The sequence below is a fragment of the Megascapheus bottae genome, chromosome 18, assembly GCF_031878675.1.
Source record: "Megascapheus bottae isolate mThoBot1 chromosome 18, mThoBot2.hap1, whole genome shotgun sequence".
In the NCBI taxonomy this organism is placed as follows: Eukaryota; Metazoa; Chordata; class Mammalia; order Rodentia; family Geomyidae; genus Megascapheus; species Megascapheus bottae.
In genome coordinates, this window is record NC_143526.1 from 25891526 (window position 1) to 25915080 (window position 23555).

At 41.9% G+C, this 23555-nt stretch overlaps 1 long non-coding RNA gene across 1 annotated transcript in view; it reads right to left on the reverse strand.

Moving 5' to 3' along the window:
* Positions 1-16078: 16078 nt before the first annotated feature.
* LOC150050241 (uncharacterized) overlaps positions 16079-23555 on the reverse strand; it is a 75875-nt gene continuing 68398 nt past the window's right edge. The window contains exons 2-3 of the long non-coding RNA XR_016538718.1: positions 18243-18297; positions 16079-16182 (exon numbers count right to left, since the gene is read on the reverse strand). This is a non-coding gene — a long non-coding RNA (uncharacterized LOC150050241). The remainder of the gene's footprint in view (positions 16183-18242; positions 18298-23555) is intronic.

Here is a 23555-nt window from a genome sequence, read left to right on the forward strand (position 1 = left end):
TAAAGAATTTTATAGTCTCTGGACATGGGTAGATATCATTAAACATTTTCATTTTCTTGAATCCTAGCCCAAGCATTACTCATCCTGACCTTGGGTAAGGTTGTTATAGGCTTGCATTTAAACTACAAGGAGTGGAAAAGAAAGTAAGAGAGGACAAAGGAAGAAAGAGAAGGAAAGAGACACCAAAGGAGGAAGAGGGCATGTTTAAAGATGGATATACTAGTTAGAAATGTATTGTTTGATATAAAATTTACTGAGCACAAGTGGGAAACAAGCGATAAACATGGACAATTTAGAAGTGAATATCTGCTGGCATTCTTGTGCCAGCTGCCTTCTTAACTATTGTTTGGAGCTGCAGGGCTAGGGGTAAGAAAAGAGGATAGACTTATAGGAGGCTTCTAAGAGTGGTCAGACTCAACTGAGAGGCCATAAAGAAAAGTTACATTTGTATGATTCAGTCATTGGAGATTCACATATTTCTAACCCAGGGAGGAGTGCCTACATTGGCATTATCCATATGGAATATTTTTGGTATACTATTTCATTCTGTTATCATTCCCAGAGTTGAGAGATTGTCAGAAAATGAGATTTTAGGGTCTGAGTTACATTTTCTTCCTCTGGGCCAATGTGTGCCCCCCCCCTCTCTCTCTCCCTCTGTCTCTCTCCACATACATACACACATATGTATACATATATACATATACTTGTATATGTATAAATACATATACAGGTTTTATAAATCAGTCTCTTGGTCCACACCGAACTCCATCTCTAATTAAGTTATGAGTCCTCACAAATTAAGAAAATCTGATTAAACACATGCTATCTGTCTACTGCCGTGGTAAGAAAGATGAGTTGTGAATGGAGCTATTTCTCTTAGCTAGACATTAGCAATTCAATAGAAATAGTTACCAGATGAGTCACCTTTGACTCATCTTCCATGAATGGAAAATTCAGCTGTGCAATGAAGTTCCTAGCCTTTGTTCCCAAGTCTGGAACATGTCTCAAATGATTATTACCTAGGAAATAGAGCTCATAATAGTTGGGTTCTTGAATAATAGAAGTACTTTGAAAGATGAGATGGTACTCATAACTGTGTGTCTTCATTATCAGGAACAAAGTTAGTTAGTTGCTTGAGAAACTCAACAATTATTTGTTGAGAGAAGTAATTTATGAATGAATAGGCTGGTGAGAAGGAGAGAAACATTAAGGATCACTCTGAATTTTGGGGAGTAAGGGATGGGTTTGTGGCAGTATTAACTAAGAGCTGGTTTTGAAGACTGGTACAGGTTTGTAGATACAGTCATCTTGGTTTTAGTAGTTCAAGTATGAAATTGAGGGTATGTGGGACATCTTTGCACTTCTGGACCTGTGCTGTGGAGGACATATTGTGAAAAATGAGAAGATCAGGCTCATGCAAAAGGAGCCTTGCCAGGATTAATTTTCCTCCTGCCCTTTTACTCATTTAATCTTTTTCTTTTTTTCTTTTTTTGCCAGTCCTGAGGCTTGAACTCAGAGCCTGGGCACAGCCCTTGGACTCTCTCAAGGCTAGCACTCTACCACTTGAGCCACCGTACCACTTCCGGCCTTTTCTGTGTATGTGGTACTGAGGAGTTGAACCCAGAGCTTCATGCATGCCAGGCAAGCACTCTACCACTAGGCCCGAATCGTCTCTCTTTCTAATGGTTCTACTTTTCCTTGCATGCACATTTCAGTGTGGTCTGTCATTTGTAGAGCTTTGTAAGAGGCACTGAATATACATATCAGAGATTAGTCCCAATTCAATCACTTAACAAAGCTTTACTGAGCTCCTATTTTAGTTCAGGCATGGACCCACAAACCATGTACTAGACAAAATCCTTTCTCAGAAAGCTTTTACATTTATAAGACAAACTCATAAAACAAAGACCAAAGATCATTCTTTGCCCCAGTATAGGGCATTTCAAAAATCGATTATGTGATTTATTAAAACTGAATCAAAGATTTCCTCTTCATCAGGATCCTTTGAGTCAGTCAGTTCCAGTTCTTCTTGTGATATTTGAAAGCACTCATCTTAGAAGACCACATGGATACAACTGCATACAGCACAGGGGAGCTGACAAGGCCACCTCCCTCTCAGGAGAGGGAGAAAGGTCTCCTGTCCTTGTTCAGGTGAGTCTTCATACAGTCAGGGATGAGAGGTGGGAGGGACTCTGCATGTGCACCTGGTCGCTGAAGTAGCAAGTAGGCAGGGTTGAGTTTAGGTCTGAGGAAAGGGACTAATCCCGGAGAAACTGGTGGGAACCCTGGAGAGAGTTCTCTTTTCTTGGTGAAGGTCAGGGTGGAGGGCATTCCACTGATGCAGCCACACTGTGGGGGAGGGACCTAGAGATATCCAGGCAAAGCCTAGGGTGGAGACTGTCAAGCCCCAGGTGAAAGAGGACATACTAATAATATTGAACCTTTTAAGAACATATACACACATATATATAATATCATACTATATATATATATGTACTATTTTACATAGTGTAGAATGTGTACTAAACCCCATGAGATTTCCACAGATCTAAATACTAAGAGGAGACTGAGGTCTTGAAAGGGTCTCCTCATAATGCTAATGCTATATGCTAATGCTAATGGTGACTGAAGTCCATTACTTTAATTGCCATGTTTTTGCAAAGCTGAGTAATGGATGAGCTTATTCAATGCACCAAGCACTGCTTTACAAATCCAAGACGATACAAACATTTTAAAACAACAAAATCAATTCAGTTGTTCCATTCTCAATAAAATTCTGAATGCCATAATTTAGCATGCATTCAAAAAACTTTAAAAGGAAATACAAATTAAAATGTAGAACACGCATGCAACAGAATATAGATGAACTAAATGGAGAAGTCTGACAATATCAAAGGTTGGCAAAGAAGTAGGTTAGTTGGAATTGTTGTGTGTTTCCATGGAGAATAAAAAGTGGCGCAATGTACTTCAAAATTGGCCAGGAGTTTGGCCTAGTGGTAAACTGCTCGCCTAGCATGCATAAAGCCCTAGGTTTGATTCCTTCATATCACATACACAGAAAAAGCAAAAAGTGGTGCTGTGGCTCAAGTAGTAGAGCACTAGCCTTGAGAAAGCCCAATAACAGTGCCCAGCCCCTGAATTCAAGCCCCAGGACTGTTATTGAGCGGTCTCAAAATTTTTCAAAATTTGTAATATAGTATGTCATAAGATAAGTATAATTACCTTATGATTCCTAGCTATATGATCCACACATGAATGCCTGTTTTCACCAAAATGTCTCTCATAGCATTGGATATAGTATCTCAAACTGGAAACAACTGAAGCATTGATCAATAATAAAAAAAACAAAACAGGATTTATTCATGTTACTACACATTACTTGGGAATAAAAATAACATTAGTGCTCTGTGTAATATGAATGAACAAATGCCTAGCAAAAGAATGCATGCACACACATGCACACACACACGCACACACACCACACATACACACTCACATCCAGACATGTGAGGATGTCCCACATACAAATATGTACTTTGTGGGGTGGAGGTGTAGCTCAGTGATAAGAGTACTTGCTGAGCACATGCAAAGTCCTGAGAGGCCAATATCCCCAGAGCCATTAAAAAAATTCTTGTTTAGAATATACACTCATATTTCCATGTATGAAGTTCAAATCCAGGTAAACTGATGATGTTAGAAGTTAGAATAGTGGTTTTCTTTGCAGGATATTGGCTGGAAGTATTTGGGGCGCTACAAATGTTCTGCAAATTCATTGAGTTGTCCATTTATAGTTTGGGGTTTTTACAATATGTAAATGATTCATTGTTTAATTTTTAATAAGTGAAGTGGTGTAGCCTAAAGAGTCCTCCACTGAACATAGGTATAGGAGATGGTCGACGGGGATCCATCAGAGGGAGGCCCTGCCACAACGCTGAGCACTCATCCATCAGTGCACCAAGAGCTAGCGAACACTTCCATTGGTTGGTCAGAAGTTACAATGGGCACTGCATAGCTACACCCTTCTCCTATTCTCTCTTTACTGTTTGAATCAAATGCAGATTAGCACCACAAATCTCACATCACACGGACTACACTGCCTAAAATTATGGGCTGCCAATGTCACATGTTAGTCAGAAGGTCCAACAATGAGAATTCATTATTGGTGAGAATGTTAGGTGCCACAGACACTTGGGTTCAACATACAGCCGGGTGCCAGTGGCTCATGCCACTGTGACTCACGGGGCTGAGATCTGAGAATCTGGTTCACTTTCATTCCAGCCTGGGCCCAAAATTGGGGATTCTTATCCCCAATTAACCACCAGAAAACTGGAAGTGGTGCTGTGACTCAAGTGGTAGAGTGTTAGTTGGCCTTGAGCTGAAGAGCTCAGGGACAGCACCCAGATCCAGGGTTCAAGCCCCACAACTGAAAAAAAAAATGTTCACTATATGTTTAAGATTCAGCAATTCAACTGAAGGATATATTTTTTTCTAAGAGAAACAAAGGCAGATGCCTACAAAAATACTTGCACACAATATTTATAGACCTACATTAAAAACATCTTAGGCTGCCTGTGGCTCATGTCTGTAATTCTAGCTACTCAAGAGACTGAGATCTGAGGATTTATCTTTTAAAGCTAGCTGAGGCAGAAGTCTGCAAGACTCTTATCTCCTATTAAGCACTAAAAAAAGCCAGAAATGGAGTTGTGGCTCAAGCTTAGAGACAATGCCTAGGCCCTGAGTTCAATCCCCCAAACTACCACACACACACACACACACACACACACACACACACACACACACACATACACACACACACACACACACACACACATACACACACACACAGAATGTTCATCACAAAGTAGAGTATAGCAATAAAAAAATCAACCTTTGATGCTACATGTGTGCTTATCAGCACAGAATGATGAGAGAAAGAAGATGATGAGATTATGTATTCTTAGAGTACATACATTGTTGTCTCACATGAAATTCAAGAACACATTTTTATTTTTTCTTTTTTAAAAAATTTTATTGTCTGGGAAATGTATAGAAGGGTTATGGTTATATTCACTAGGTAGTAGGTTCATTACTTCTCACACATTAATACCCCCTTTCATATTTTTATAGCTTTTTTTTCCAGGGCTGAGGACAGAACTCAGGGCCTTGCACTTGCCAGGCAAGGGATCTTCCATTAAGCTAAATCCCCAACACCCCCTTTTCATATTTTTGTCCTCATTTCCCTTCCCCTACCTCTACCAATCATCTTGTTTTCCCTCTTCCCTTCCAAACAAATTTTTGGTATTTAAAACTAGAGTAGAGCTGGTCGCTAAGTGGGTTGGGTTGGTTTAGATCAGTACAGAAAGAACTTTCAGGGTAGTGGAACTGTTTAAAATACTTATTACATAAGTATATTCACTGTCATAACTCTTCCAACTTAAGATTTAAAATTCTGTACATTTAAAATATACAACTCATATGCTTTTAATTTTCAAAGTTGCAGTTTTATGTTGTAGACTCAAAGGACATTTTAAAGATTTAAAAAGTATAGAAAATATGAAACCAGGTAGGGTTGCATGTAGCTGTAATCCAGCACTCAAAAGGTAGAGGCAGGAGGATCTGAATCTGAGCTTTGCCTAAGTACATAGTTCTAGGACTTGTCTGTGTAGTCAGACCCTCCCTAAAAAAAAGAAGTATAAAATATGGGAGTATTATAGTCATTATAAAGAGCAAAAGAAAATCCTTCTATGACAACTACTATTAACCATGTTGATTTATGTGCTTCTGGTATTTTTTGGCATGTAGATTCTTTTCTTTGATAAATCAAACTTTTGAAGACAATGCTTTAGTTACAGAGAAAGAGAACAAAACCCAAATGGAAAAGAAAAATCAAGGTAAACCTTACACAAGCCAGGTGGGACTCCAGCCCAGTGGTATATCTACTTTATGGTACACAAAGAGTATATCCATTTCATGATAAGTTATAATATTGGTAAGTCTTCATTAGTATGCAATGAAATATCTACCTGGTGTCAGGCACAGATCTCTAAAGACTCGTGTGTTTTAGGGAGGTACCTAAATCCTATGAGGATGGGGGCTGTTCACCAAACCCGATGTGTCCCTAGAGGGCTGGAGTTTGTCTAGAGACTTCTCAGGGAGGAGAAGATGAGAGAGCAGCCAATCATTTATGTATTTTGTCCTCTGAATGAAACCTCGGTACAAAACTCTAGGCACTGAGATTGAGTGGAGCTGCTCCCTCACTGTTGCTGAACAGACTGGATGCAGGGAGAGTGATGTACCCCAACTCCAGAGAAAAAGCATGTGGAAGCTCTCAGCCCATGGCCCTTGCAACTCTTGCCTATGTACCTGCTTCAAAATAAAAGTGCTATCAGGAGAACAGCACATTCCATGAGTTCTGCAGGTCCTTCCAGTCAACTATGAAACCTGACAGGGACATGGGAGTTCCCCAGCTGATTGACATTGGTTCACAAGCAACTGGGGACTGGGAGCAGCAGCTGGCATCTCCTGTGGGCTCTGTGCCGACTCCAGATACTTACTAGCTGGATTGATAACCAGTTGGTACCGAAGTGGCAGTTGGGGTGGAACCAGAACAAATCCGTTTCCTTTTCCGTTTCTGGATAACCAGGTGACTTCTGCCCCCTCCTTCCATTCAAAGCTACCTTTCCTCTTTTGCTTCCCATGAGACTTCAGCCCTTGGTTCTCACTGTTAATATCCACAACCAGCAGTATTAATCAAGGCAACCACTCTTCCAATAGGCCTGGATCTCTCTCTCTCTTTCTCCTACTCCTTCCCTTCCTCCCTCCCTCCCTCCTCACTTCCTTCTCTCTCACTCCTCTCTCCTTCTCTCCATCTCTCTCCTTTTCTCCCTTTGTCTCTCTCTCTCCCCCTCCCTCCTTCTCCCTCCTCCCTCCCCTCCCCCCCTCCCCCCTCTCTGTCTCTCTCTCTCTGTCTCTCTCTCTGTCTCTCTCTCTCTCTGTCTCTCTCTCTGTCTCTCTCTCTGTCTCTCTCTGTCTCTCTCTCTGTCTCTGTCTCTGTCTCTCTGTCTCTCTGTCTCTGTCTCTGTCTCTCTCTCTCTCTCTGTCTCTCTCTCTGTCTCTGTCTCTCTCTCTCTGTCTCTCTCTCTCTGTCTCTCTCTCTGTCTCTCTCTGTCTCTCTCTCTCTCTCTGTCTCTCTCTGTCTCTCTCTCTCTCTCTCTCTCTCTCTCTCTCTCTCTCTCTCTCTCTCTCTCTCTCTCTCTCTCTCTCTCTCTCTCAGTAGAAGCCAAGACAACATCCCTGCTGCGCAGTCCAGGATGCTGTGGCAGGAGCAGGAAAAGCCTTAATAGGATCACAGCCTTAGCAAGTAACAAGTCCTGAGGTTCCACCCCTCTGTCCTTTCCCTGCACATACCCTCCCCTCCCAAGCCGGGGCTCAAATCCTCTCCCTCTTCTTGTCATCCCCATAAATGAATGTGATGCAGAATGTAGCCTGTTCCTCAGCACCACAAAGGAAACAAGCACATCTTGCCACACCCCACCACCATTTCAATATTTATAACTTTTTGTTTGATTACACGTGAATGTATCCAAGAACTAGATTCCCCAAGGAGCAGAAGCAGAGCAGAGACCAATAAGAGACAAGCGTTGCTTTTCTGGTTGGATCCTGCAGCATTTGTTGTTTTTTTCCTCTTGAACATGTAAGCTAAGGCCAAGTCTTGAAAGCTAGTGAAAATTTCACGCTTGCCTCTGAGGGCCAAGGAGATGACCTCAGGCAGCTGAGGTCGCAGTCCTAATTCCAAGAGAGGAAAAACATTTCCTCCTTGCTGATTGCTAGGGGTTTGCTCTCAACAATTGTTATTTCAATCCATTTCCTTGTGGTCACAATTCAAGATAGCAGCCTTGTAACCATAGGGGGGAAATTAAACATATAAATCATTTAATCATCCTCTCCTCTACCCCTTCAAAACACACATGGCACTCTGGAGAATTGCATCCATAATTAGTGTGAGAAAGAGCTGTTTCTGCTTCCATCTGATTGATTTAAGGAAACTTTCTACAACTTCCCTCAAATTTCCTACTTCAATGATCAGTTTCTCAGAGCGCATGACTAAGCTCAGTAGCGTTCCTATTAAAAAGATTTAAATAGCACACTCTTCAATGGACTTAATTACATTATCCCCTCTTCGAACACCAGTCTCTGTCATTTAAAAAAAAAGTCTATAGCAAAAAGTAGACAGCTAAACATTGGAGATTATGCCTTGCATCAGAGTCGAGGAAAAAGATTCTTGTATTTAGAGATATTCTTACTTTAAAACTCTCACTCATCTCTCTTAACTCCAGAAGAGCCTATGCGGTTCTTTGTGAAGGCAAGTTTAGGATATACGAAATTATCTCCCTTAAAGTCCAATTGTAGATCCAAACTTTATTTGGAAAATTTTATTTCCAAAAATTTCCATCCACTCAGCAGTAACTCTATACCCACCGAGCAATTCTGCTCTAAATACTTACTCATTTTAAATGTGTGTGTGTGTGTGTGTGTGTGTGTGTGTGTGTTTCTGCTTGTTTTAGACATCTCACATAAATAGGAACACACAGTATTTCCTCTGGCACCAGGCTTTATTTCCTTGAGTACATTTTCAAAGGTCCTTGGTTAAATAATATCAGAATATCATTTATTTTTATGACTAATCTTATTATTTCTTTTGTTCATTCATTGAAATCATAATTATTAGCATTTCCTAGCATTTAGGTAAGGATTTCCACAGAATTTCACAGAATTTCCATTTCCACTATGGACTACAGTATCATGTAACTTCATGGGTTAGGGGTACCATTCACCTTTAGTTACATAAGAATTTCCCCTTCTGAGGCTGGACTAACTGATAACTCTGGCCCATGGATTTTCTGCAAATAATGGATAATAAGCAGGTAAGCAAGCCAAGAGTTTGGCTTATTAGTAGAGTGCTTGTCTAGCATGTACAAAGTCCTGGGTTCGATTTCCTCAGTACCACGTACATAGAAAAAGCTGGAAGTGGTTTTGTGGCTCAAGTGATAGAGCTCTAGCCTTGAGAAAGCTCAAGGACAGTGCTCAGGCTTTGAGTTCAAGCCCCAGGACTGGAAAAAACAAACATACAAACAAACAAAAAAAAACCCAAACCCAAAAAAAACCCAAAACAGATAAGCAAGTACGTGCACATCTGGTGCTCTCCTAGTGTCCTGACAATAAAATAAGACCTGGTAAGGGGCTGTAGATCATGATACTTCTTATATATTGAACATATGAAATCCAGTAAAGAGTGAACATGTAAAGAAGTACTGAGAGTTGGGAATGGTGACATCTCCTGAGCATGTCTTACTTACATCGTCTGCTAGATATGGACCTCTCTATGATCCTCTGGGCATTGGCTGTTAGCCAGAGAAGGGATTCTTAAACTTGACCACAACTAACATCACTGGGGGAATTTGAAAAATGAGAATCTCTAGGGGTTCTTATGGGCTCAATCTGCAGTACCACCCAAAGACAAGGAGGTTTTGAACCATCCCTCTCTCATCTTCTGCATGCTCTTGGGATTTGGGGGGAGAAGCTGGATTCAAGCTCCTCTTGGATGTGGGAGAATTCTCTTGGGTTCCCTTTGTTTGCATCTCTACAACAGCATAATCACTGCACAGTTTGTGGACAGGTTCCTATGGTGTACCCAACACCTGCTTTTGTGGTGACCAACGGTTCTAGATCACTAATCACTTGACAAGTGCTGGATTAAAGCAGAACTTTCCAGAAGCTCCGTTTGTAGGGGACAGTTCACTACCTTGTGCCCCCACCATCTGCATCTATGTAAGATTGATATGTTTGTTTTTGGGGTTTTGTCTTTTACTTCTCTGTATTGAGACCATGGTTTTTTTTGTTTTTTGTTTTTGTTTTTGTTTTTTCAAATCAGAGAAGTATTAGAATCTGTCTTGGTGACATCACTTTGTGATCACATCATAGCTCGGCTACTAATTAGATGGAGAGTCTTGAGAAGTTCATTGAGCCTCTCTGTGTCTTACTCTGTTATCCAAGAATGAGAATGCTAATGTCTACCTGGAATCCTATTTGCTGGAAGGGATGAGCAAAGGATTAAAAGTAAAGCAAGGCCAAGAGTTTGGACTAGTGGTAAGAGTGCTTGCCTAGCATGCACAACGACCCAGGTTTGATTACTCGGTGTCACATACATAGAAAAAGCCAGAAGTGGTACTTTGGCTCAAGTGGTAGAGCTCTAGCCTTGAGAAAGCCCAAGGACAGTGCTCAGACTCTGAGTTCAAGCCCCATGACTGGCAAAAAAAAAAAAAAGTAAAGCAAGCAGTATCTCAGTCTTCACAGGTAGGTAGCAATCTCCCGTCTTCACACTAAAGCCTTAAGTAATTATTGAGAACGGTTCCTAGAGGTCTCCAGAAATCCCCAGTGAGCAAGGCCTGTGATTTGCTATTGCTCCTGGATGTCTAGCAGAACCACATCCAAAGGTCCTCAGTCCATAACCAGGACTTTATCTGTCTCCAGGTTTACCCAAGTGTAGCTTGATCCAGTTACCTAAGATTCATAGGGTTCCAGAGTGGGAATATGGCAGTTTCCATAGCAAACAGAAAGGAGGGGTTGGGTGTTTTTTTAGTACCTGTAACAGGAATGAAAAGATTGACTATAATTAATTTATTCATCCAATGATGTTTTTAACCCGTTGTTCTCAGAGGAAACATAATGCCTTCTTTCATCAGATGGCTCATGTTGGTATTCATGGCTATTTCAGATAATATTTTTCCCCAATGTCCATCACTGTATAACTTATCTTACCTGTTCGTATCGTGTGACATTAATGGTCCTTTCATTGTGCGGTGATGCCTACCTCCTCCCTTTGAGCCTGAGTGACTTTTGTGACTGCCCACCAAGACAGTACAGCAGAAGCAAAGCCCCGTGACTCCTAAGGGTAAATCAGAAAAATCCTATATATTCTGACTTGTTCTCTTTGAAAACTCACACTTGAAATCCAGTTACAAAGCTGTGAGGAAGACCAAGAAGTTCATGGAGAGGCACCTGTACATGTTATGATGGACGGGTGAGGTCCCAGCCAATAGCCACTGTCAGCTGTCAGACATGTGAACCACAGAAGTATCTTCAGATGGTTGTAGTCCTCTGTTGTAGGTCACCTCAGTCCATAAGATACCTTCTAGGGCAGAGAAAAGCTATCCGCCAGAGTCCTGTGCAAATACAGAATTATATTGTCATCTCTTTTTGAGCTGGGAGTAGGCTCAAGGGCAGGTTTGTCGTCCTGACATGTGGTCATCTTATAACCAAGCCACACTGTGGGTGGTTGAACAAAGCTCTGTTCAAAAGCAGAGGCCTCTTCAGATACATGCTGACACATAACTGAAGTTCTTTTTATAAGAAAAGCCAGTACACAAACCGAGAATGGGCTCTTTCAGTTTCTGAGTTCTGACTCAAAAAGTCACTCATTTTTTCCCTTGCATTTTAAGAAACTCAGGAGTCACTTGTAGTTCAGTTATAATGCAGAGTATTCAGAGTGATAAAATTCCAATTGGAATCAAAGGAGGTAAATGAATAAAAGAATAACTCAGTTTTTCCTAGCAAAATAAACAAAAAAGGAGAGACCTCATTTCATGAGTGCAATTGTGTCTCAGGAAAAAGATGGAAACTTGAAGTCGGGACATTAGGAGGGAATGTCAACCAAGTAATTATTTATTTCTCCAATGTGAAAAGAAGGTAGCCCTGGCCAGGGCCAACTGAGTGTGGGTCAGTGAGACACGGGATTGAAGGGGCACTATAGTCAGCTGTAGGCAGAAGAGCGCCTTTCCATTTGTCCTCTGGAGTCCTGGCCTTTCACCCCGAGAACATGGCTCAGTAGTTGCTGTTCTCTCTGTCTCCATCCCAGAATGGAGACACTTCAGAGACTTTGATCACCCATGAAGCCTGCAACTAGCTAGGCCTAATCAAGTTTAGGCAACCCACATTCAAACTACAGCCGACTCTCCTCACACGTATGGTGCTTTGTTTTTTCCTTTTCTTTCTTTCCTTTCTTTTCTTTTTCTTTTTTTTTGTCTTGTGTTGTTTGTGCAGTAGTGGATAGGAATGCAGGAGGTGACAAGAGTGGATCTACCTCAAAGAGCGTGTCATGAGTAGGAGCTCATGTCTAAGAACTCAAATGAATAACAGTCTTAGGCCTGCTGTGAGGCTTTGAGAAATTGACTTAACATCTCTGATTCAATGTTTTCTTCTTAGAAGAGAACAGAGAGCTACCAGAGAGCTAACCATAAGATGTGAGGATTGAAAATTGTGTCTCTAAGTTCCCGGACACAGGAGGCAAGAAGAAAATATAGGCTCCTCTCTCTCTCTCTCTCTCTCTCTCTCTCTCTCTCTCTCTCTCTCTCTCTCTCTCTCTCTCTCTCTCTCTCTCTCTCTCTCATTGGGAATTTGACAAATTTAAGCTATTTATTTATTTATTTATTTTGTGGTGGTGGTAGTGGGGTTTAAACTCAGGACCAAATCATCACTAGATAGGCAATTTACCACTTGAGCTATACTTTTAGTCTTGAAAATCTGGCATGTTTAAAGCCTAAGGCAGAGAGATTTCTAGGGAAGAACTTCAACTGCAACATCTACCAAATATATGCGGAATTCAAGCATTTCCCATTAGATTGGCTCTAGTGGAATCCCAGCTGTCTTGTTTTGATCTGTGAGCATTTTCTTTCTTTCCCTTAGGGTTTAGCTCTTTTTTTAATTTTTCTTTCATGTTTCCGGTTATCTGAGCCTTGTTGAAAGGAAGGGGAGATTCCCAAGTGGGCCAGGGTGTGAGAGAGGAGTATCCTGGTCCTGGGGCTGTGGAGTGATAGCAAAGAACCTCGAAGAGGAAACGGAAATTCAGTTTTCCCATCAGAAATTTTCCTCACATGGTATATCATACTCTCTCTCTCTCTCTCCCTCTCCCTCTCCCTCTCCCTCTCCCTCTCCCTCTCTCTCTCTCTCTCTCTCTCTCTTACTCACACACACATTATGTGACTATGTATATCAGTCAAAACTTGACTAGGAAAGCAGAACCTCAGTGAACATTTCAAAAGAACCGATTTCTATTGAAATTAAACATATGCAAATATGAAAGAGTCTTGGGAAGCAGAGGGCCAGCCAGGGAGCTGGAATATCAGAAGAAATCTTTCACCAGACTTGGAAACACTGGCCTAGGAGGACAAGTTGGAGCCTGCCCATGGTTAGGGGACTGCCTGGGATGTCAGCTATCAGAATAAGGCTGCAGGCGGAGGGGAAGTCAGTGGAAGGTGTGTTTTCTCAATGCCGTCATTTCTGTAAGGCTGCAGCTCAGCAGGAGAAGAAGGCAAGGCCAGCATTGAGAGGAGCACCTGGAGGTAGAGTAGTAGAAAATCAAGACAGTAGAACTTGCCATCACCTGTTCGTCTTTGTCATTGTACCTGACCATGCCATCTTTGTCACAGTCATACAATATCAGCTGACCTGGAGGCTGAAATCAACGACCTGGATCATACATCCATCAAGCAATGAATCAGCACTGTGTAATGGAGTCCCATTGCAAAAGGAAAACCCCTGAACTCAAGGCTCAGGTAAACGTCCCTGGCTGACCACACCATATGACAGTTGTCAAACACAGATGCTGAGAAGCCAAGCACCCCGTCTCCACAGGGAGAGGACAAGGGAGGCGCCATGTGTGCTACTTAGCCCAGTCCACCCAGTAAGCTTCTTCTCTTGGCTGATTTTTCACTCGTTTTCTTTTGTCATAAACCAGAGCATGCATTTAAAAGCTTTCAGTGCATTCTATAAGACCTTCCAGTGTATTATGGAAATTGACAGTCATTTTAGAATCACTCAAACTTAATGGTTTCTGTCAGAAGCGGGAATAGCATGGAGAGAATGTTTCCCTAGCAGTGCAGTTGGCTGAGCTCTGGCACTGAGAGAAGGTAGGAATCCAACAAATTTTCTCTTTCCCCAAGTGGAAAATCAATGTTGTCAACTCCCCACTGACTTGGAAGGAAAACTTAATCATATACTGAAATCAGGGAGTTTAGAAATAAAATAACTGGTTTGTTGAAATAAGAGACAAAACTGATTAAGGAAGTTTGTGACTGGGTTGAGCCTGACAGGATGTAGCTTTGGATACTACTTGGGGCCATGTTGAAATGAGTAGGTTTTTTGTTTTTTTTTTGAATAAATAAAAATCCAAAAGGATCTTTCCTCACCTGTGTCTTCCTCATTTTTCCCAACTGCTACCAAGGCTCTGTCTTGCTTTTGGACACCAGTGTCACCCAAACACATTCTCCAACAGAAGCACTTATCTGAGAGTTCTTGTTTTCTGCCATGAGTCAACTTTATTCCCCTAAGACCCTATTCCATAGGTCCCCTCTCATTGACTACTAATAATAAGAACAATCTCCCGTCTAACAGGGTCTTCACATGAAGGGTCCTGGCTCTAGTAGATACAGAAATATGGGAACCCTAGAATTTGCCTCAGGCTGTGGCTGAGTTTTTCCCACAATTCCGCTGTTTTGTTTTGATACTTAATCAAATGCACGTTATGCATATTTGCACAAGAATCATCTTGAATCGAGAGGTGGGGGTCACTTCTCCAGAGTAGAAAGTCATGGGAGAGAACAGCTTTCCTGACCCATCCTGTTGGGGTTCTGGGAGGCCTTTCCTAATTTCTCTAATTGTGACTTGCTCATCATTTCTCTCTTTCCTCTCTGCAGGCAGTGAGGATAATACATTCTGAACGTATCCTTCCTCTTTTCTCGGAAAGCCTGCTTCTCTTATCCCCCCCCCCAACCCCGGCCATAAAGGACACATTCCAATGAAGGTAAACTCTTAAAAACATCTAGAAATCTCTCTTTAGCTTCTCTTTTCTCTCTTGCACCAGGGATCCAACTACCTTGACCTTCTTGTGTACACATACAACGGCCCCAATTTTCCCATGCTAAGGTTTGTCCTCTCAGGCTGGCTGCCTCCAAAGTGACAAGTATTCCGTCAACTCCACATTCCTGAGTCTCTGCCATTGAGGATGGAACATGGCCAAACACTCAAAGCAGCTTAAGTTAATGTAAAAAAACACTGGTGACTCCAACAGAACAGAAATCCAAAGAGGAAGCCCAACTCTACATCCTCCTGGTCCAACAGAATAGTCACGAGCTATATTAGCTAGTCAAGTCTACATTCATTGAAACCATCCCAAAGTTAACCATTTGTGGGTTTGGTTCCACCAGCTACTGTCAAGTATTCAATAGCCAGGGGTTAGCAAGGGGCTACCATATTGGTCAATTCAGGTATCAATTGGTCCGTTCAGGTATTTCTATCATGCAGGAAGTTCATGGGCAGGCATTCTCTATAATATGCCCTTGTTGGTTTGCCTGGACCCCTAGATTCTAGTTCTAAATATTCTTGGGGGAACTCTGGCTCCCTTTAGTGACTAACACTGTCCCTATGGAGTTGTCCCTTTTTGTTTTATGGCAATGAGTCTTGTTTGAACCTATATATCTGAAATCATATGTCTCAATAGAGAATTTTATTTTAACCCGATGCAATGAAAATGCGCACTATTTTTTTTTGCAAGCACAGCAAATGAAGTCAATTTAAATGAAAATAATATGTAGGAATGTCAGTCTCATTCAAGGAGCAGGTTTATTTTCCGACTTAATAAATTACCACGTGAGTAGAGGGAAGAGGCTTAGAAAAATCCATGTTGTAGTGCCAAATCAGTTTATTAGGGAGGACCCTGTATATGTACTTATGCCACAAAGCGGTCCTGGGAACCACTGTGGATGTTAACCACCGGCTGTCATGATTGCGAGCCTTCCCCAGTGATCCCTCAAGTCAGGCTCTCTCATCTCCATTTCCGCAGCTTGATCTTCTTTATAGGCCATCCATACAATGTGGTGACATTTTTATTCTGCTGCCCAATGCTTCCCAGATTGTCTCATTCTTGGGTTTCCTCCCCTGGGGGCGTGTGTGGTGATGTTTCATAGCTTCTGCAGCTGGAGCAGAAAGTCTGATGGCACTCCCCTGCGTCCTTTATTACCAGCGATGGTCGCATTATTGCTTTGCATTTCCTTTCTGGCTTCTGCCTTTGCAGTATTGCTAGCATCTCTTGGAAATGCATCAAAATAGTCATAAAAATGTCCCAGCAGCCTGGCAAAAGGAACAAAAAGTAGAAATAAAATAGCTGGGTCCTGAAGGCAAGCAAGGTCTTCCACTATCCCTTCATTCACTCCCAATACTGTCAGCCACGACAATGCCAGCTGTGGCCTTGCCCTATGAGAAGCTGTTGTCCTAACTGGCAGAGAAAAAGAAGCCCTTACTTCCTAGAAATGATTGGCTGGATTCGCAGATGGTCCATGCTGCCCTTGGAGCAGCAAAGAATGCCACAGTCCAGGAAATGCTTCAAACCAGAGACAGCTGGAAGGACACAGGGGGCCAAGGGCCCAGAGCCAGAGAGTAGCCCTACCTGGACACTGCCTTTCTATAGTATATAACCCAGGAGATGAATCATCTTTGCACAGCCTTGGTGGGGGGGGAATGGAGGTCCCACTCAGAACTCGATCTGAGTTCTGAGATCAGAATCAATCTGGTGGAATTGTGTCAATGAGATATTGCACACAGCAATTGCATTTTCCAGACTTCCGTCGGTTTTTATTGAGCATTTGCTAGAGAAACATCCTTCCCTCTTTGGTTCTTGGAAGGATCAGAACCCCAGAAACTCCCACAGATGGCAAAATGTGTCTCCTACATTTACTCACTGTGGTTAAATACAGCTTTGCCTTCTTAATGGCCATATAGGAAGGCTTACTCAAGATGGAATGCATTGACCTTACCTCTAGTTGTGGAATGACAGCTCATAAAGGTGTATCTGTTGTGGAGTGAGAGGGAGCACTCTAAATTAGCGCGGTGTTATTCTTGTGATAATAAGATTCCTTGATTATCCCAATTCTTCATCTCCCTCTAGCTGCACCTACTGACACTAACGTTTCGGTTTCTCTCATTGAATAAGCAGAATTTGGATCTGGGCTCAACCATGTGATCAGCTTAGGCCACAGGAATGTTACAGCAATGACGCTGTGACAGTTCCAAGCCTCGATCGCAAGAAACCCTGCACAGAGCTGAGATCATGCCCAAAATGGTCCCAGCCAAGACCAGCATTTACCAGCTGACAGCTGCTCCGGCTCACAAGCGAGCCCTGCCAAGATCAGCAGAGCTGCCCGGCTGATCCTAGCTGACCCCAGAAGCATGAGCAATAGAGCTTAGCGTGGAATGCCAAGGATGTTTTGGGGTTTTTTTGGCTATTTGTTATGTAGAATTAATATGTCAATAGGTGTGTGACATCCCCTCGTGCAATGAAGGATAATCTCGTAGGATGGCAAATAAACTGAGATGATGTCTCTCAGACAGGAAGGAAGAATTTGGTAGCTTTTCTACAAAAAGGTGTGGACTTTACAGTCTGGACTTCTGCAAGATTTTTTGTTTTCCATTTCTTGGAATTTATTTTAATAAACATTATTTTACATGACCAGATGCACATAGGCATTGTGCCTTTGTATTTCTCTTCCTTTAATCTCACTGTGTGTGAATGCCTAGAGACCTGTATAACTTATCATAGCCCAGTATGTTTTAGATCTAGCTTCCACACATAGGAAAAAAACATGTGCAGTTTGTCTCTGCGCTTGGCTTACCTCACTTACCAAAATTTGTTCCAGTCTATCCATTTCCTTGCAAATGACATAATATTCTTTCTAATGGCTGTGTATGGTACCCATTGTGTATGGGTACCACATTTTTTCAAATCCACTCATCTGATGTAGGGCATCTGGACTGTTTCCATAACTGGACTATTATGAATGGTGCAATGAACATGGATGTGCATGTGTCTTTATGGTAACTTGGCTTGTGATGTTCTGGGTTATGAATACAAGCTTTAAATGTTCATAGATGAGATCAGTGATATCATATTAGGCCTAAGCTTGCCTCAACTCCAGAGTCTAACTAGCTCCTTTTCCCAGCAGGACCATATATCAGCAGCAGCTCTCTGATTCAGCGGGTCAGTGTTAAGGCTCCTTCAGCCTACAGTCTGTCACTGATCTCATTCCCCTCCTGCTCTGTATCTGAACCCTGCTTTGATTTCAGGTTCAGACAGCTGTTGGTTGCTGGAAACTTTAGGCAAAACTCTGGTTTCTGACGTGGCAAACATTACTTACCATCCATCACCAAAGCTGCACATTTGGCGTGTCAGAAGGAAGAGCAAAAATCAAACTGAAAAACAAACAAAAGCAATCAAATGGATTTACTGGTCATGGTATCAGTGTTACTGTGCCCATTTGGCTCGTTGCTCAGTGTGCCAGTTAATGAGATGACAAGTTTTTTCAGAAGAGAGGATTCATTCACAAGATGCCAAGCCCATGGAGATGGAAGAGCATGTCTCAAATCTGCTTCCCAGAAGACAAGATTGGGGAATCTTCATGGGAGAAGGAAGCGGGGTGATGCATGGCATGAAAGAGGCACTGGTTAGTGAGATCATCAGTGGTCTGTGTACAAATAATCAATCCTCACCCTCCTCACAGTGGCACCTGCTCAGAAAGTGAAGGCTCCGGCGTGGGTGGGAGGGTGGGGTGTAGAGGACCTTGAGGTTAAGCAGCCACCCTCAGACACTTACACGGGCCAAATGTGGTGAGTTCAATGAGAGCAGCCTTCAAGCTCCTGAAAAGCAACCTAGGCAATGGCAATCAATCATCATGGCATACATGTCAAAGGTGTTACCTATAGCAGCGCCTGTGGGAACTGATAATATATTGCCTAGCTATGTGACAAATAATATATTGCTCAGCCACTTTTAGAATTCAGTGACTTCTAAGATTAGTTGTTTTAAAAGTCAACTAAACCAGGGCAGGGAGTGTGGCCCAGTGGTAGAGTGCTTGCCTAGCATGCAGGAAGACCCAGGTTCGATTCTTCAGTACTACATCTGTAGAAAAAAAGCAGAAGTGGTGCTGTGGCTCAAGAGGCAGGGCTCTAGCCTTGAGAAAACCCCAAAACAGTGCTCAGGCCCTGAGCTCAAGTCCCAGAACTGGCAGAAAAAAATAAAATCAACTAAACCAGACACTGGTGGCTCATGCCTTTAATCCTAGCTACTCAGGAAGTTGGGATCTGAGGATCATGGTTTGAAACTAGCCCAAGCAGAAAAGTCCATGAGACTCTTATCTCCAATAAATTACTCAGAAAAATCCAGAAGTGGTTTAAGTGATAGAGTGCTAGCCTTAAGTTTAATCCCTAGTACCGGTACACACAAAAGAAAGGAAAGAAAGCAAGAAGAAAGAGATGGGAGGGAGGGAAGAAGGGAGGAAAGAAAGAAAGGAGGGAGGAAAGGTGGGAGAGAGGGAGGGAAGGAGGGAAGGAGGGAGGGAGAGAGGGAGGGAAGTCTAGATGGAGCATGTACATTTAGGCTCCTTGTTTCCTTCTTGCAACTTCAATTACATTACCTGCCAAGGACAATGTGGTACAGAACCTTTGGTCAACATTTTCAGATTTTCAAAGTATGAAGAATTAGTACCTTTCTTTGCTTTGAGTCTTTGGATTTAGGAAATGGTTGTAGCTTCCAAACAAATAGGTAATAAGTGAGCATAAATTCACTACATAGGGGTAACGAATATCTGTATGTACTTGTATATTTGAGACTCCAAATAATTTCTTCTTGTTATTTGTGCCAGTCCTGGAGCTTAAACTCAAGGCCTGGGCACTGTCTCTGAGCTTCTTTTGCTCAAAGCTCGAGCTCTACCACTTGAGGCCTCAGCTCTACTTCTGGCTTTTTTGGGGGATAGTTTATTGGAGATAAGAGTCTTACAGATTTCCCTCACCTGGGCTGGCTTTGAATTTCAATCCTTAGATTTCATTATTCTTTTTTTTTTTTTTTTTTTTTTTGCCAGTCCTGGGCTTGAGCTCAGGGCCTGAGCACTGTCCTTGGACTTGGACTTTCTCAAGGCTAGAGCTCTACCACTTCAGCCTCAGCACCACTTCTGGCTTTTTCTATATATGTGGTATCAAGGAATCGAAGCCGGGTCTTCGTGAATGCTAGGCAAACACTTTAACCACTAGGCCAAACTCCAGGCCCTAGATTTCATTATTCTATTGACCTATTATTTATTTATTTTTTTTTGCCAGTCTTGGGCCTGGGCTCAGGGCCTGAGCACTGTTCTTGGGTTTTCTCAGGGCTAGAGCTCTACCACTTGAGCCACAGCACCACTTCTGGCTTTTTTTCTATGTATGTGGTACTGAAGAATTGAACCCAGATCTTCATGCATGGTAGGCCAAACCACTAAGCCAAACTCCCAGCCCTCTATTGACTTATTTTAAAATTAAAAAACAAGCATTTCTACTTTAAAGGCATTCACATTGCAATGAAATTATGTTGTTTACTGGAAACTGGATGGAACTGGAATGCATCATGTTAAGTGAAATAAGCCAGTTTCACAAAGATAAGTACGGCATGTTTCCCCTTGTTTGTAGAAGTGAGGGCGGGGGGCAGCATGGCAAGAAAAATAAGAAAACTACTAGAGAAGTGGAGGGGAAGCATAAGGGAGAGGGGTATAACACTGAAGTACAGCCTCGTGCTGATGGCTGTAACCCTAACTGCTCAGGAGGCTGAGATCTGAGGATTATGGTTAGAAGTCAAACCAGACAGACAAATTAGCCTCTTACCTCTAAATAACCAGATTAAAAATAAAAAACCCAAACTGGAGTATCTTGTTGAGGCTCAATTGGCAGAACACCCACCTGGAGCAAAAAAGCACAGCTAGAGCAAGGAGCCCCTGAATTGAAGCCCCAGTTCTAGCACCCTCCAACACACACAGGGAGAATATGATCAAAGGACATTCTATGTAAATGTCATAATGAAACACTTGGCTTTGTAAAATCACCAGAAATGCTGGGTCAAACGGTGAACAAACGAAGCAGTGGTACTCACTAGGTTCTACCTTAAAAATGAACTCTACAATTTGTGGGTGGGCATGGGAGGGAAAAACTAGGAGAGTGGGGGAAGGGATGACCTTGTCCCCAAAGAAATGCATTCTTTATCTGACTTATGTAACTACAATCCCTCTTTCCATCACCTTTAGAATAATAATAAAAACACTCAAAAATAAATCCCCAAACTACCCAACATCAAAATAAGGACAACAGAAGCATTTAATTAACCCATAACTGTCCATAGTTGTTATGTGTACAATGTGATATTTCAATACAGTATATGTAATCTGTTCTGAGCAAGTCAGAGCAGTCAATGTTCCTGTCTCCTTATCGTCACTTCACATTTGCTTCCTAGCGCATGCTTTCTGGTTACAGAACATACTGTAGGTTATTATGAACTCTAGTTATCCCATGTTCTGGGGAATACCTAAATAAAGGTCTATATAACTGTGTTTTCTATTTTCTTGTTTAGTTAACTTTTGTTGTTGCTTTGTTCTGTTTAGTTGAGACTATGTAGCCCAGGCTAGCCTGGTACTCTGACTTCCAGAATCTAAGCCTCTGGAGTGTTGGGATTATAGGTGTGTACCACCATGCTAGCTTAACTGTTTTCTTCTACACTTTCTACCTCCTAATCTCTGAAATCCTCTATAGACAATGCTCTCTCAACTGCCTTTCTCTATCTGGGTAGATCATTACCACTGCCAATTCTAGGTACCTTACTGATGTGGGGAACTCCAACCTCGTTCAGTGACCAGTGTTTTCTCTTAAGACTAGCTTGTACTGTGGGAAAGCCTTACAAAGTGACATAGCCTTCATTATTGTGGGAGGATAGTATTCTCAGTTATACAGGGGAGAAGCCTTCACCTCTTGATAGAGGATCAGGGCTGGGAGAATGCAGCTGCTCTTGCTAACGTAAGCCTACTTTGGACCATAAGACAGGAGTGAGGACTATTCAATAACAGGCACAGGCTTTTCACAGCAGGTAGATTGCAGATTCCCTACAAGTGATTCTTGGATGTGGCTCTAGAGTTCCCCAAGGAGCATGGGCAGGCAATGAAAGATCCAGACTGATCATCCAATCATCTTTCACCACCCAGCCAGAGCTGAGTGGGATGGAAGAGACTGGGTACACAAGGTACATTATGCCCAGCATCAGCTGTTACATCTTCCTCCGAGCCTGCCAGATGATAGCAAGTAACAATTCCATAATTCTGAACCAATTACAAAGAGGGACAGCTTGTGAAAACTTGGCTGGAATGTGGGGCTCTTGGAACCTATATTGTTCTCAGTTATAAACTGCTCTCTTAAATTAATGCCCGAGGAGCTGGTGCCAAGTCAAGGTCTTGCCAAATGTACTTGAATGAATGAGAAATAATCATTTGTGATGGCAATTCATGGTTGTATTCAGTTAGGTCCTGAGTGATTTATAGAGAGATTTCTTTGTAATGTTATTTTTTCTGATTATTAAAAATCATAGAAAAATATTAAGAAATAATAACTAACCACAATTTTATCTCACAGAATTAGCTACTATTTAATATTATAGCATAATACAGATTTCAAAATCTTGTTCTTTTCACTTAAACATGGATCTTTATCATGGCATTCTGTGCTGATTCTTTTTAATAGATGCATATTATTTTATGATGTGAGTTTCCCATCATTTGTTTATGGTATCCCTTACCACGGGACTTCAATGTTTTCATTTCTTAAATTTTTTATTGTCGAGGTATAGAGGGGTTACAGTAACATTCACCAGGTAGTAAATGCATTACTTCTCACATATTGATACCCCTTCTCATGTTTTTGTCCCCATTTCCTCCCTCCACCCCCTCCCAATCATCGTGTTTTCCCCCCTTCCCTTTCCTATTTTCAATGTTTTCATTTTTGATATACTAAATAATACTATTATAAACATCCTTCCAGATAAACTTTTCTGTATGTTCTGAAGGCTTTCATGTCATATATTCCATGTCAAAGGACTATTGGGGAAACATAGATATGGATGTAGACATTTCTAGGACATTTCCATTACAGAGATTTCAGTCAATTTACTCCCTTCACTGTGTGACAGAGGCCTTGCTCCCTCCTCTCTCCATCACTGCAAGTTCTAAGTTCTCACAGTACTAATGGAATAAAATGGCACTGTTTCACTGTAATTGTAGGATAGAGACAATGACATATTTAGTCTTTATCCTGGTTCCTGGCTCGAGAGCTTCATAAAACTAAAGAAATTCCCGAGTAGGGTATCATTGTTACACTGATGGTGTGACAGTGTGGCATCTGATGAGTCAGGAGTAGTATTATCAAAAGAAAGTAAGAAGGGAAAAGGAGAGAAAGAGGGACAGAAGGGGAGAGGGAGAGGCTGAGATACAGAGATTGAGAGAGAAAAGAGAAAAAGGAGAAAGGAAAAGAGAAGAGAAAAAAGGAGAAAAATGAGGAAGAGGAAGAGAAGAAACTCTGGGCCATCCGGACTTCTGGAAAGGGGAAGGAGGTAGAAGTTGAATTCAATGATATAGCTAATTACTAAGTCAGTCATGCCTACATAATTAAAC